Consider the following 16,197-nt stretch of genomic DNA (forward strand, 5'->3'; position numbering starts at 1 on the left):
AAATAAATAATTGAATTGAATAGTAACATCTAAATATCAAAATGCATGTAGAGTCGGACCATGCTAAGTCTTCATGTCAAGTGCTACGTCGAGTATATTTATAGGAATATGATATATTTCTATAAGCGCCGAATTCATACATTGTAGTTTGTGTGCAAATTTAGCGTGATAGTCTACTAAGGGGTTGAAGTTAGGTCCTTGATTGCTCAGATGGCTGTGAGCGACGCCCTGGAAAGGTACTATTTTTTAATATGAAAGACTAGCTTCAGCCCGCGACTTCGTCCGCGTTGAATTATGACCCCGGGACTTAAACTGTGTGTATAAAATTGTATCTAGTTCAGTGGCGACAGACATACAGAATTTGCCTTTTGTCCTTTATCTGTCTATACGTTAATGCATTTTTAATAGTAAGTATTTAAGAGGAAAGCGGACGGCCGCTTCTCCATGCAAATGTAGTCCCCATTTTCCTCTTTGGATATTGACATAATGGAAAAAATTTATATGTAACTTGATGTATATTAACCATAGCTATGCCTCTACATTTTCAATAATATTAATATCCAGAGAGGAAAATGAGTACTACGTTTGTATTAAAAGGCGATTTCGCGCGGGTCCTCCACTCGTCTTAAAAGATTGTTGATGAACTCACTACCGTGTAAAAAAAGCAATGTCACGAGTTGTCATAAGATGGCCATGAATAGCACCAGGCATCTTAATATTCAACCGTTGGGCTTCATCGTTAACTGATTTTATATTTGGAATACCATACCTACACTTATCTCAAGCAATAATTATTAGACAACTGAGATCGAAATAATAAGTACATATGTGCTTTATCCTATATTGAATAAAAAAAAATAAGTACATACATTCTACACTAACTCCGCTGTCTAACTTTCCCATTTTGAGTCTTGGACAGCATTATAGAAAAATAATTCTGAAAACATTTATCCAGTCACCAATTGAAAGTTAAAAATAAATGTAAAAACATTGGAATTAGTAAATTAATAATTAGTTTCCCATCGCTATTAACAAGTTTCACAACAATTTTAGCGGGAATTCTTTGACGTCATAGACAATGGCGAAAATAATTACGAACTCATTATTGGTTATGGACATTATGGTTAGTGACGTCACTATTAGCCGGTAATCTTAGAGAAAGATAATTGACGTGCTTAGGAGATAATATAGGCTTAATACGATGATCGTTTATGGGCAAGTATGGATGGTATTTATTGATCACAAATATATTCTCTATAATTACAAAATTATATTATCAATTTTCCATTTCCAATGTAAATATCCGTGATTAATTGTACGACTCTAAATGAATTTATTTTTGCTAAAATAAATGTGACATTGAAGTTTAAATTTATAGAAAAACATTTACTTTTGTAAATAAAAATATCGCAGGCGTTAACAGATAAAATTATATGTAAGAATGTACTATTGCCATTAAATGAGATTTTGAAATGACTAAAAGCGGTAGATTTAATCAGGTTAGATACCAATTATATCACAGGATATTATCGATTACGTTTTAATCGATCCACATCGCAGTTATGATCAAATTTCATTAACTGGATATTAGGAATGACGTTGCAACGCTAAATCCTACTAATATTATTTAATACGAGAGTTTGTATGTTAAGGTATTGGGTGGTTTAAAAATGGCTAAACGGATTTATATGATTTGGCTTACAGATTCTTTAAATCTTCGCTATTATGTATTAACAATAGCTAATATTCAATAACTATCTTGTAACCTTAGAAGTTGCCGATTATCCTATGGAATAAAGTCGATGATATCCTAATATATTCTACAACTATCAACGATAGTTGTGTATCACAAATATTGATCATAATTCAATAATTGACAATATTTCAATTTACTATGAAGTTGCTCAATTTGTTTAATATTTTATAGGTCTGAAATTGTGTGGGTTAAATTACTATAGGTACCTACTGTCAGGTGCTAGCTACCTATTCACTCTGATGAAAGACGTATTTACAATCACGGGCCGAGATATTGGCTATCTTGCCCAAGTGTACCTATGTCGTAAAAAAGAATACTAAAAACAAAGTTCTTAACTGATCGTCAGTGAACTTTATATCATTGTAATAAGTTTTACGAAATACGTTGGATAAAAGGACGTTGTTTATGGTTACCATGTACATACTTTTCTACATTTTTTTATGTTGTAACGATCTAAATCATAATTTAAGTATTATTTACCTGTTTCAGGTAAGGTGCCTTTTGATTATATCGCCAGACTGTAAGTAAACATATAATTTTAAGTTAGATTAAATCGTTGTAATACATTGAAATTTTTATTTTAAATACATGCAATTATATCTAAATATTAAAATTCGTGTGCAGTTAAAAATAAATTTAACATACTACGAGTAATTATCCCATTTCACCCTATTTAATTTTGGGACTAAAAAGAGTCCTAAGTCATTAATCTAGAGTATATTTAAGTTGGTTATGTGCCGAATTGCTATTTTAGCAGGATTAAGTAATATAAATATTCAAACATCTAAATATATAAGAATACACACTTTTACGTATATTAGTATGAAACGAGATACAATGTCTAGAATAAACGCTAGGGTATGTTACAATAGTGTTATGTTAACTGACGTCATTGCTGACCCAGTTTACTATTGTGGGTACCTCTAATATACAAGTAAATGACGCAAACATTAAGTACACCAAGTAAGGTAAAATTATTATGTAATTTGAAAATGTATCCTTCAAATCGTATAGAATACGATTCCGTGAATTTTCTTACTTAAATAATTGTTATTATTTTGTTTGATTGCTAATTAAGTAGAGCTAGAGTAATTGGAAGTATATTATTTTGTAGTGCTTTGTCATACATTTGTATCTCCTTCTGGATTTCACGGGCCTATAAATCCCGGTCTTTTGATAGGCTTGCGTGGGGATATAGATTCAACACGTAGAGGCCCCTTGGAGAGCTTTAATGTCATGTAGAATGCCTGCTGGAACCCGTTCACAGGTGCAACAATAGACACCCATGAACCGGTCGCAGCAGGCATTGGGACTATTGTAGAAAAAGTGAACAGTATACCGGTTTATGGATAGAAGTTTGGCTGGTCAAAAGATTGGGCTATTGCTGAGAGGTCCGGACACCTGCCATAACAATGTCTGTACAAGTAATGTCTGACTAGATGGGCCCCTGAAACTGCCGTCGTGAAGACGACCAGGAGCAACACCGGTGTGAGAGGTGTGCGCCGCTTTCTACCCAGTGGCTGTTATCAGCCACTGTGCCAACTCGCGTCTTATGCATCTTTCACTTCCACCCCTGGAGCATATAGCTCTAGCGACTCCTCTCTGGACAGCCAATGAAGGCAAGCCAGAGCTGAGAGTCCTGCGGGTCCCCCTGGGGTCCATTCCAACCGACGAAGACACGCCGGAGACGGAGACCCTGACCGACTCTCGGGAGCACTCGGGTCCGTGGGGTCGTTACTCCCCAACAGCTCGCCACAAGCTGCCCTGCGGGCACATTTGTATCATTATTGTTGATGTTATTTCATAATAAATCTATGATAAAAATCTCTAACAAACTACTCAAGTGCGATATTGATCGTCCGTCTTCCTTGTAAGACTAATAGGTACTGGAAAAAACCCGAAACGCTGAAACGTAATAATGAATGTCACGCGGTTTACGCGGTTCAATATTTCTTAATTATTATATTGATATAAAATGTACACGTTATAAAGTGATCGTACCTAGCAATTTCCAGGATGACAGTTTTAAAGATAATTGATCGCGCGACATTATCAGACCGCGGTTCGATAAGTTGTGGACTTGTGTGAGCTTAACCTCAAATTAAAAGAGAAGTGGCAGGTAATATATCATTATTATTTTCCGCAATACATTATAAATCAATTTTATGAAATTGTAAATATGTAATTTATCTTAAGATAAAACAGAAAGCGAAGTAATTGGTTTTATACAGTTAAAATTATTTTAAGAAGAAAGCCAATACTCAGCTACGCCATGTTAAGATTTGATATTGCAGTGATTCATCTTTTATGTTGAGTTAGTAAGTAATTGCACACTTGCTTATTTTAATTATGATTCAAAATGTCATTAGTGTCAACATCAACTATATTCAAAACGTTAGCGACTCTAAACCCTGCAGCTAATTAAAATAGTTCAAACAAGTTTCACCCCTATACCCATAACAGAAAGTTCACCTTAATAGGCATGTCAACCTGTCACCTAATGTATAACATTAACAGCGTTTAATGGTCAATAAAAACTTGTAGACAGTTGTCAGACTGCGGTTAGGACTGGATCTATATTACCATCGTTGACCTATCGTTCGGCTCAGATAAACCATTTAAACGTGAGCTTAACATCATATTTGTCGATAGATATCCGTTCTATATATCCGTTACTACGAGCAGTTGGTATTAGTAATGACTCATGTGTAAAACTTCTTCAAAAATCAATTTCTATATATCGGTGCTTGAGTAATTGTAAAATTAATTTCAGCCTTTCGTAGTGACTTAGCACACGCATATAAGAGCTACATTCTAGGTATAATAATTATTCAAGTATAAGGCTTCCTTGAAAAAGTTTAGACCAGTCGCCGTATACGTAATTCTCCAGGAGGATCATCATCACTAGTCCATTTTACCAATTTTCAAGATGCATTGGATGGAAAAATATATTCGACAGAAACTCTAAAATTTATGACGGAATGTTGTGAGTGACAATTCTCAAATACCCAATGAAGAAATCCAGCACACAGTCTTATAATCTTGAGAGAAATCCTTAAAGACTGTCTTGAATTCAGGCCTCACATGTAAACATATATGTGTCAGTTTTCTTCAAGTTAAAGTGTGCTGCGCTCGGTAAGCGTATGGAATATAGAACGGCGTCGCCCATAGATGGGAGCCGTGTTTTTGCAAGATTTGTTGAAACGACTGTTGAACATCCATTTATACTGATTTTTCTTTATAATTCTATTTGCTGTTGCTTATTTTAATAGTTTTTCTTTGTATAATAGTAAGTAACTGGAAAATGTTAATAGCGTGAGTTTGAATCATTCTGCACAATACTAAATAAATACTATGTAGATTTCCTTTGAAAAAAAAATTACCTAAATTAATTGAAGTACTTAGGTACAAAACCTCCATTCGGAAGTATATCTCATACAAACAAATGGCACTAATGGTACAATTTCCAAAAGCTAACAAATGTTATGAGGTATTTTCACATAGGTATATAATTATTTTAACTGGCACCGATTGTGTGTACGCGTCCTGAAAAAAAAATGAACAATAACTATTTTAATGCATTCAAAATCTGTCTGTCTACAATTTTACACCTTTAAATTATACACTTGACAGCACTTAGCTCTTAATGTCAATTATTGTGGCGTTATCAAATGTCAAAATTAACATATTTCCTTCCAAATTGAGTAATTTTACACGAAAGGTTACAAAAAGTAGATCAAGTTATTACAAAAAAAAAGTTATTAAAAACTTGATATACTTATAATAATAACACCTCTTAACAGTTTTACGAGTAGGTAAGTACCCAGTTTCACAGATTATAGGTATAAATGATTATTATTTTGCTACTAAGGTTACACTGTTAGGTTAGGCGTCGAGTGATTTAAAACCTGGGACAAGGCCACCCGTATTGTTGCGAGGACTTGACCCAACAAGCACTAATAAGACCACAAAACACAACAAGTGTAGCTTCTATTAAACAAAGAGCAACCGGCCGCCCGTATCTCTAGCGAGGACCGATTGACACACCCACGACTGAAAAAAAACCACTGTTATGTCATGAAGTAAATCAGTGGCGATACTTCTGTTATTACACAAGTTACGTGAACGTAGTCAACCGTTACACAATAGTGTAATGTAAACAAATAAAGGTCAAGGCTGCATTAAGAGACTATTTACAAGAAATATGCGTTGAGTAGTGTAGAGTAGTAGTAGAGTAGTGCTTAGGTAAAAAACTTCTTCGTACCGATTAATGTAGGTACCTACGAGTACAATATATCCTGCTAGGCCCTAACACATTTATTTCAGTTTATAATTTATATAATAGTCCGTAAACATAATTGTTCACTTTGCATTCGTATCTGCAAGTTACTGCACATTTTAAATTACTTTTCATTTCTGCACAAAATATTGCTCTTAATCAAGAAAACCGTATTTTAATTTGTATTTAAGAGTGCAATCGATATCGTTATGTATTGTAGGCATGTAATTTATAAAACATAGCGATTTTTCTTAATGGCAGTACTGCGCAGTACTAGTACCTACTTAGTAATAGGTACTATAGATACTTCCTCCTCGCGACGGTTCGATGCGCACGAGTCACTGTTATATACATTAACTTTTTATTTCCATCAATTTCCGTAGTTGATTGACGTCATAGGACCAATTTCAGAGGGCGATTGGAAATGTTTTTATTGCGCATATTGAAATTGCATAGAATAAATGCGGGATGGATGAAATGGCGACAGGTCTCTGGAACAACTTGCGATCCACGAATGCCTCTTAAACATAAGGGGAAAATTTACAGAACGATCGTGAGACCTGTTGTAATGTATGGATCAGAATGCTGGGCGACGGAAGTGACGGATGAAAGAAGAGTGCACGCAGCGGAAATGAGAATGTTGAGATGTATGTGTGGAGTGACAAGAAAGGATCGGATTAAGAATGAGTATATTAGGGGAAGTTTGAAAGTAGCACCGGTAACAGAGAAGATGAGAAGTAGTAGGTTAGCGTGGTATGGGCATGTGATGAGGAGAGATGAGTGCCATATAGGCAAAATAATGTTAGTAATGAATGTCGATAGACGGAGAGCGAATGGTAGACCCAAAAAAGAGGATATGAGAAAGATAGGAGTGAGTGCTGAGGTGACGAAAGATAAAGGAGAATGGAACAGAAGAACATGTTGTGCCGACCCCACATAACGTGGGATAAGGGCAGTAAGAAGAAGATTGAAATAGCATAAAACTATGACTCATGAGTCGCAAATCTTTTGGGAAGAAGAGGCAAACGTAGTAGAAATCACCAGTTTTAAGCATCTCAAAGAGTCGCAATTGTTGTTTTAATTACTCTTATAACTCTTAAGTGTCAATGTTTAGGGAGGCTCTAAGAGCCGCAAACGGCTCTCGAGCTACACTTTGCCGATCTATGAATGTAAAAACTGACAAACAAAAATACACAATAAACATAAATCATAAGTACATTAAACTTTAGTCACTCGGGTAAAAGGGACCATTGAAGTAAAATGTACAAATAAATCATTTATCTATCTATCTATCTAAAATTTGTATAAAAACAAACCATAGAAAATACTTAATGTACAAACAGCAACACTCCTAACTGTACATCGGTAAACCTTATTATTACAAAAGGCATAACGTCCACCGATGTACAGTTAACAGTGTGGGCGATGGTACCATCAATCAGCCGTAAAAGTGCATGGCGAATTTATCAATTAATTAATTCATAATTTCTCCATGCAATTTCGCAGCTTCGCAGAGTTAAACCAAGAAAAGTCTAACCTAGTAAAGTCCTACCTAACCTAGTAAAGTAGTAAAGTCTAGTCTAGCCTAGTCTAGTAGTAGTAGTGTTTGGTCTAAGTGGTGAGTGAAACCGCTAAGTTAGTTAAGTCAAGAAAAATCTGCAGAAATTTTGACAGCACACACAGTGACAGTGTTATTTATACGTCATCGTTTCATAGAAGTTTGACGTTTAAAATAACACCTGCACTGCGTGTGCTGTCAAAATCTCTGCAGGCTTTTCTTGGTTTGACTCTTCAAACTTACGTCTATTTTCTCTTCGATAAAATACGCACTCCTACAACTTTTGGCTGCCTTTATTTATTGTATCAAAGAATCGATGAAATTTCTAGGAGGATGACAAATGAAAGGGATAATATCGCGTATAATTAATTAAAAATACATTCTGACGTTTATTTTATGCATATCGCGGTTAGCGAACACAATATTTCCTATATATTTTAAATATAACTTTAAGTATAAACACATCAGATGCCTAGCCTAACTGGCTAAAGCAGCAGACCAAGACATGCAAGAAGATCTCATTTAGTAAAACGAATCATTCAAACATAGAACTAACCTAGATACAAGCGTTTCTAAATGTGCAAAAAAACTTGACATAACCTCTTATGTGACCGGTGCATTTAAATAAATACCTACTTGGCAAATGCAGCATTTCCATATTTACCTACTAGTTTGTAAATGTAATTTTAACCAAATGGTTCGATTTGACTAATCTGGTTACCAGAATGTGATAACACACGCGTAATTTATTTAAGCAGTTACCCATAAAAAGCCCATGTAGAAAAATACCTCCATAATAATATTCAGATTCAGATTATTTATTCATAAGCATACAATAAAGTGTGTAATACTGAACTTGAAGCCTTGTCGTGTCAATGAAGTAAAACCATAAAACCAATATGTATACACGGTTATTTGCTCTTGACATTAAAATGGTACAGATAATATTTACGTCGAAGTCAAAATATCCGTATTCAAAATGTCGTGAACAAAAACTCAAGCGCAGGCGAGTTGATTGCTCGTGAAATCCTTAAGAGCATTCTCCAATTTTATGTGTAGTTCTTAAGGATCTGATCACATTATACTGTTTGGTCCAAAACCTCTAGTCTTCCGTGCTCGTGTAACCAAAGATAATAACGGCCTGCACCGACGCAAAAAAGCATCATTATCTTCTCACAAATAAATCGACAGTTCAAGACCTGTCACCGGCGATATCGATATCTGTCACCTGTTTTATTGCATCAAGCAATTAAATAATCATGAATACTGATGACACAGAATGGACCAGTCAATTAAGGTTTTATTTATTTTAACACATGCAATTAATAGTTTTTTTTTAATCAATAAGGAATGCTGTCAGTCCATTTTTAGGGTTCCATAGGCAAAAACAAGTCTTTATAGTTTCGCAGTTTGCTACTCAAGCCCGTAGAAAATTGTAGGTATATTTATTAATCACTTGAACAAATATTAACACTATTTACTAATTTTTATTTGAGATGTATGGTATATTCCGGCTTATTATGTAAAAAAGCAGAGAGCGGAAATAAACAGTAAAAAATGCAATTCAGCAGATTTCAGTTGTTATTCAATCATATATGATTCGGTCAAATTGTGTTTTTTGAAAAACAAATTATAGCCAGCTTGAAATGAATGTAGTTAATACCTTTGCGTATGGTATGGTGCTTTACGCACACTAGTGTCCCACCCCCTCCCCCTGACGCAATCCAAAGAAATAATCCTTATTAAATTCTCAACAAAACAGGTTACATCCATTTTTTGATATGATGCACCATATTCATGTTATAGCTAGATGAACTGAACGTCTGATTTCTGTCAGTACTATCATATCACCTACTATGTTATATTGAACTTCACCAAGTTAATACATGAATATGGTAAGTCTTACCAAAAAGTTGCATATTACCTTTTTTGTTTAAAATTTATTAAGGATTATTTCTTATCTTGACACTTTTCATTTATTGCAGATCATAACAATCCATAGATTTTGTTAGTTTTTCTTAAGCTAAGTACCTAATAACTAGTGTTAGTATAATCCCACATTTAATAACAAATAATTTACAAATAATTTGCCTAACTCAAAAATTAAAAATTCTCAAAAATTATAAAAAAACCGTCAACCGGGACATATTTCATAAACATATTACATATTTCACTAAAAGCCTAAAAGGGTGGGGCGGGGTTACGTCGGGGTAGGGGGGGACGCTAGTGTGCGTAAAACACCATACCCAAAGATATCATACTACGTTTATTTATTGATGGCTATAATTAGTTTGTCTTCCCCATACATTAGAACATAACGACCGAAATCCTGCAAAAAGTAGTAACGACTACTACGGACCTCTACACTGTTGGGTCCGTCATAATCTTGACTGTTTTTACGATCACTAAGTCGCGGCAATTTGTACCTCAGTTGGCTATCTTGATACTATCTCTATTAACAAAAATAGTTTGTCTGTACGTCGCTAGTCCCATACAAGGAGCCGGCTTACACTGAATACGGTGGTGTATTAATATTGATAAGTGTTAATGTACGATTTATTGGTATTATGCCTGTTATGGATAGGGGCCTAATAATTCTTCTGAGTACATTCAAATGTATAATGTCGTCACATAAATACGTCACAGACACACATATGTTGATTTAATGCTACATGTACTTCTTTTCTAATTTGATATGATAGGGAATATAGGGTCATTGCGCTAGTTTTCGTCCATGCTCTATTTTTCGTCCACTTGACGGATTAGCAAATAATATATTTATTTCATTTTTAATTTGCTACTTGCGAAATATCATTTTAATGTAGATATATTGTTTAGACATTGAGGATTGCAATAAGTCTACATTTGTGCAGCAAATTTGAATATAAACCTACATGGTTTATTTCAAATTTCGTCAAGTGGACGAAAACTAGAGCTGGAAGAAAACTAGCGCAATGACCCTAGTTATAGGAATACCTCATTCAGTCTAAACCACGTCATATTGCTGACTAATGTACTTGGATTTCAAAGGGTCAATACAGGAATGCCGGCAATGAGGATGTATCACCGCAGGTCTTCTAAGAAAAGTGTGTTTCATATCGGTACTGTTAATTGTAATTGGAATATGTTTTCTATTTAGTGAAATTTATGCCGAATTATCTGTAAGTAATTTATAATTGGAATAGGTTACGAGCACTGTCGCACTGTTTTGACGTCCCTGTTTTATCATGTTTTATAATGTTAACAGTCTTAAACTACTACGCACGGTACGCAACTCTGGAATCCCCGTTACCTATTTTCCCGTATTCCTGTTAACATCATCTATGCTTTTAATTTAATATTCTGTTTTTAATAGGTAGTATTAGTACCTCACAATAATATGTAAACGAATCGATACAAGTGCGAAAAGAAGGAAATTCGCAACAAGTGGCGATAAAACACGATGGAAGGGAATGTGTTATATCGACACGAGTTGCGAATTACCTATTCGCACGTGTTTCGTACAACGTTTTACAGTAAGTATGTACTTATAGCCCTTTTAATTTTCGAGATAGGCACGTAGTGTACCATTTTAGGTAAGACATAATTTTGCATTGTGTCTCTTGACACGTTAAATATATGCACTTGACACGTTTTCCTGTCACGGGTGGTTTCGTAACGGTGACAGTGATCTTTCCGTCCCGAAATGTGTCAAGACCGGCGCCTCGCGCAGGCGAAGTTTCGCTTCTGCGCACCGCGACCGCAACCTCCGGGCTAGCTTGGGGTTTACCATTAGCCAAAAAATTACTTTCCTTAGGCATGCTAAATTTCCTATATATTTATGGCAGATATATTTAGTAGACGATTGAAAAAAAAAACAGTGATGTAAGTTAAAAAATACGTAGAAAATAAAAGGTAATATGGCTTGGTTTATTACCTTAAATGACTATAAAAAATAATTTTCTTTTTACAAAATTTTCAGAATTGACGTACACAGTTGACAGACAAACAAAAGAAATCGGAAGGTTGCGCGTGCGTCACTTGCGCTCTTGACACAGCAGTTGTAGCATGGTAAATGTAATTTGCGTAATTTGACTATTTCGTTGTAGTCTTGACCGTAATATTTATAGAACTGAACAGTTCAACTATTGAGAGTTTCTCACAATACAACATATATTAAAAAAAGAGGCGAAGAAATTCAAGTACACATATAAGCCATTGCCAAAAGCTAATAATCTACTAACCATTTTTTTCTGTTTATTGAAGTTATAGTATTTTTCCCATAGCATGGGTACGATGATAGCTGTAATCTCAATACAATTTTGCATTTTAAGGTTATACATTTTATGGAGATGACAAACCGTCGCAGTACCCAAGTTAAGTGAAAAATTATATAATCAAAGAGCATTGGTTTCACAATATATACCCTATAATACTATAATGAAGACTTATATCATTTACTAGTGTTTTATGGTAGATATATTGTGAAACCAATGCTCTTTGATTAAAAGATTTGGATAAATAAATTAGTATTTTCCACCGATTAAATTACTAATATTGAAAAATAGGCAAAACTAAAAAGTCCCTGAAACAACTTGCCAACTTTATAATTGTGATGGTCACATGCCCGAAGCCTTGATACGAGCACATGTTTGTTTGTATTTATAATATTATCTGCAAGTGCGGAAGGTCTCATTTAGCTCAAAGACGCTAAGTACGTCACGCGCGATCTTGACACGCACCTACTGGACCGACCTTCCGACAATGCCTGGCCAAGTGTGAGTCGGACTTGAGTATTGAGAAATCCGATTGTATATCCCATCGATAAATATGTATTAATAAGTTTCATATTTTGATTTAATGCTACATGACACATTTACTAAATCCTTATTTCGACGTAACGACGTAAAAACGACTGATCTTGCTTGTGGATGACCCATGTGTGAAGTATCAACAAAATGTCAACACAGAGATTTGTGTAGACAACTACCCGAGGAATGTTTATGAAAACAGACAGTAGACAGTCAGAATAGACAGACTTTCATATTCATTGTCACTGTGACAAGGTAGGTACAAAATGGTATTGAAATTAAATTGTTTGACTACCACGTATGTAATTGGAGCGTCTACCAAAAACAGAAATTGTCAATGAAGGTGGCTAAGTCTGTAAGTACATAATTGTCTCGTACAAATAATTGCTTTAATATTTTTTGATCAAATTTATTGCTTAAGTACTTACTCAAAAAAGAAGCTACTTACTTAGAAAAATGTCTTCAATGTTTATGTACAATATTTATTTAGATAGATAAATAAAAATAATGTTTATGTACTTTATATAAACATTGAAGACACTTTTCTTATTAGACTTATATTGATCGAGATATAGACCGTGATTACCTTTTGTATTGTTTATGAGCTCCCGATATACCGTGAACAAGATGCATGTAACTGCGTCGAAATATCGGGAGCTCATAAACAATACGAAAGGTAATCACGGTCTAACTATATCCCGGTCAATATAAGTCTAGTGAAACTGACCGTGAATCATTCAAAACTTTTCTTATTGTTAGGGTTCCGTACCCAAAAGGGTAAAAACGGGACCCTTCTACTAAGACTCCGCTATCTGTCTGTCTGTCCGTCTGTCACCAGACTGTATCTCATGAACCGTGATAGCTACACAGTTGAAATTTTCACAGATGATGTATTTCTGTTGCCGCTATAACAGCAAAGATTAAAAACAGAACTTATCACATTACTTATCTTGTTTCAGAAATTTTGTTTATTAATAACACAAATACACCAATATAATCTATGTTCCTTAGATTTCTGATATCAAAGTGTTTTCGTTGTTAGCAATCGCTACAATCTAGATTAAAAACTAGTTAAGCCGTAATGCCTGGAACCGGTTGCTGGTGGCAGTTATAATTAACTTTGACACGGATAGGTTTAGCTGTGTACCTCTATTACTTCCTTTCACACGGCAATAACTTCAATATTATGTTATAACTAAAGAGGAAATTGGTAAGTAGACCGCTTCCCTTTACAAACTTAGTCCCTATTTTCATCTACGGTTATTAAAATTATTGCATTTTTTTTCTCAAAAATATTTAATTTCGTACAAATGAAGTAGGCTCCCTTAATACTCCCCATATTAAGGGAGCCGGCCCCTTCCATCTCAGGTAAACTTCCGTGTTTCAGGACTTTCAGGTCACATTGCTGAATTAATCTTACAATTTAGGAATGAAGTTTGAAGAAAGTAGCTAACTTTCTTAGCTTAGCTTAAGTAATAGATAAACAACATTGCTTCAAGCGCACCGCACCGGTTTTTGTTAAATCAGATGTTTACGATCGTGATGCACTCATAATCCAAAAGAATGGGGATTAGTTATGGTTTGAATCAAGAGAAACAGAATGCATCGGTATATTTTTCACGGCGGTTTTTCGACCAGTTACACCAAAATCGACATAATGGTGAACGTGTCAAATCTGTTAGATTATTTTAGGCACCTGATAAAATTGTTAGATGTTCTTCGAACTGTACACACATGGTAACAGACAATTACGATGTAATCAAGCCTCTATGTCGGCAGGCCGTACTCTTGTTTTCAGCCTTAAAAACGTGCAGGAGATAAACATCCTTAGCGTCATTATGTAATTGTCCAGGAGAGGCGATGCATCGGTTCCCACACACTTAATGGCTTAACTGCAGATAATGGATGTTATTATTGTCTTTGTTTTTATGCAACTCTGGTGGATAATAGTATTTATATTTAGACTTAATTACTGGCTTAGGTATTTTTATAATTACGCCATACTATCGTACCATATCATTCACGAAGCAGAACAAGAAATCTTCATTTGGGAAAGTTTGATTGGCAGAGCTTTCGAAGAAGCACTGTTTTGACGTTCTATTAGGTTAGGTACGATGACTGTTTTCTATCAGACGAGCCTAAATCGGGCTACGGTCATAATGTTAAAAACACCATACTTACCTACAAGCAGTAAAGTGGTTGGGTAGAAATCTTTCCGTGAGCAAGGATAGCACTGCTTAATCGTATGTAATTTTTCTATGCTCAACAATTTGTCTATCTATGTTCAACAGTGGATGAACATTGGCTATTAATTTATTGATGATTATCTTTTCTTGGCCCTGACTTGAGGTTCTTGGACTTCTGCCATTTGCAATCATGAGTAGCGGAAGTCATCTATAGATTACTGCCGCCATTTGACTTAGTAATATCTCGTTTACTTTTAGCTGAAGATCACAATGATTACTGATTAGATCGACAGGTGATCAGTTTTCATTTTAGGTCACCTATATTACTTATAACGAAGTAAGTTAATGGCGCAGGATCCACAAACATAAACAAGCAAAAAAACATTGTTTGATTGACAAGCGTCTGAAAATATCAGCCTTCATTCAGCTGTCATTGATGACAAAATCGACGTGACATAGCGACTAATGCATGGAGATCCATAGACTAATGGTTATAATTATGGACGGTATAGAAAGGACGATAATCTCTTATGGCAGAACTGTTTTAGTTATATCATAGAGTAACTTATACTAGAGCGGTACTGTCATAGTAAATTTTGTAACCCCAGTAAATTCACTGCCATCTGTCTACACACTTTAAAACTAAAAATAAAGATTTATAAAAATACGATAGAATGTATTTAAATATAGATAAATGATTTTTTTTATTTGCATTAATTATTTTTATGATTTTGACCCATGGTTCTTTCACATATATGCGTTAAAATTGTTAAATAACAAACGAAACCGTCAACGCCATCTATACGACTGTAGGCCAAAACTAGTAGCGCCCTCTGAACGAGAATCAAATTTTCTTGATTTTCGAGGCACGTTTTTTCCGTAGACTGTATCCATCTATTACGGAGTTATATCTATCTTTGGTTATATATAAGACACAATGACTAAAACATGATGCTGGGATGTTGGGCGGACACAACTAATTTGTAATATCTTGACTATGTCACAATCATCCTGTAATTTTGAAAGTTGTAAATAAAGCTGGATCTTATTCGTACGAATAAGTTGCTTAAATGGCAAACTTTTCTATACTTCTGGCGTCGAATGATCTCCGTATAACTTCAAGTCTATTTTGGTTGCGCTTAATTAAAAAAAAAAAACAAACAAAGAAATATGTTTTTACCGTATTTTTATTGCTTAAATGTAACATTTCTAAGAATGAATGTGCTAAAACGCCGTATAAAAATGAACTTTCATAGGAATGATCACCGACGCAAGAGGTATATACAAGTTTGACGCATCTCACCTTTAGTGATTGATAAATACGTAAGTACCTACAAGTAAACAGCAATAATTCCTCTCTCGCACTATCAAAAACCTTGGTTATGCGATAAAAAGGAATTAACACGCGACGATCTACATACCTTGAATCGCATGTCTATATATAGCCCGACGTGAGACAGGTAGGCAAAACGTGTTACGTATTGGTTGGGTCATTAGCCTGCAAATGGGGTAGGTGTGACGTAAACAGACATGCACTTATAGATCTGTTGTTATTACACTTAAGTAAGTTAAATTATGTGGAACATCACACAAAATCAAAATAATTAGAAGTGTTGGCCGGAAGCAAA

At 34.8% G+C, this 16,197-nt stretch overlaps 1 protein-coding gene across 4 annotated transcripts in view; it reads left to right on the forward strand.

The window, feature by feature from the left end:
* LOC134748025 (inositol-trisphosphate 3-kinase A-like) overlaps positions 1-16,197 on the forward strand; it is a 182,916-nt gene that overhangs the window by 153,616 nt on the left and 13,103 nt on the right. The window lies entirely within an intron of this gene.

This window comes from Cydia strobilella, chromosome 15 (genome assembly GCF_947568885.1).
Source record: "Cydia strobilella chromosome 15, ilCydStro3.1, whole genome shotgun sequence".
Lineage (NCBI taxonomy): Eukaryota > Metazoa > Arthropoda > Insecta > Lepidoptera > Tortricidae > Cydia > Cydia strobilella.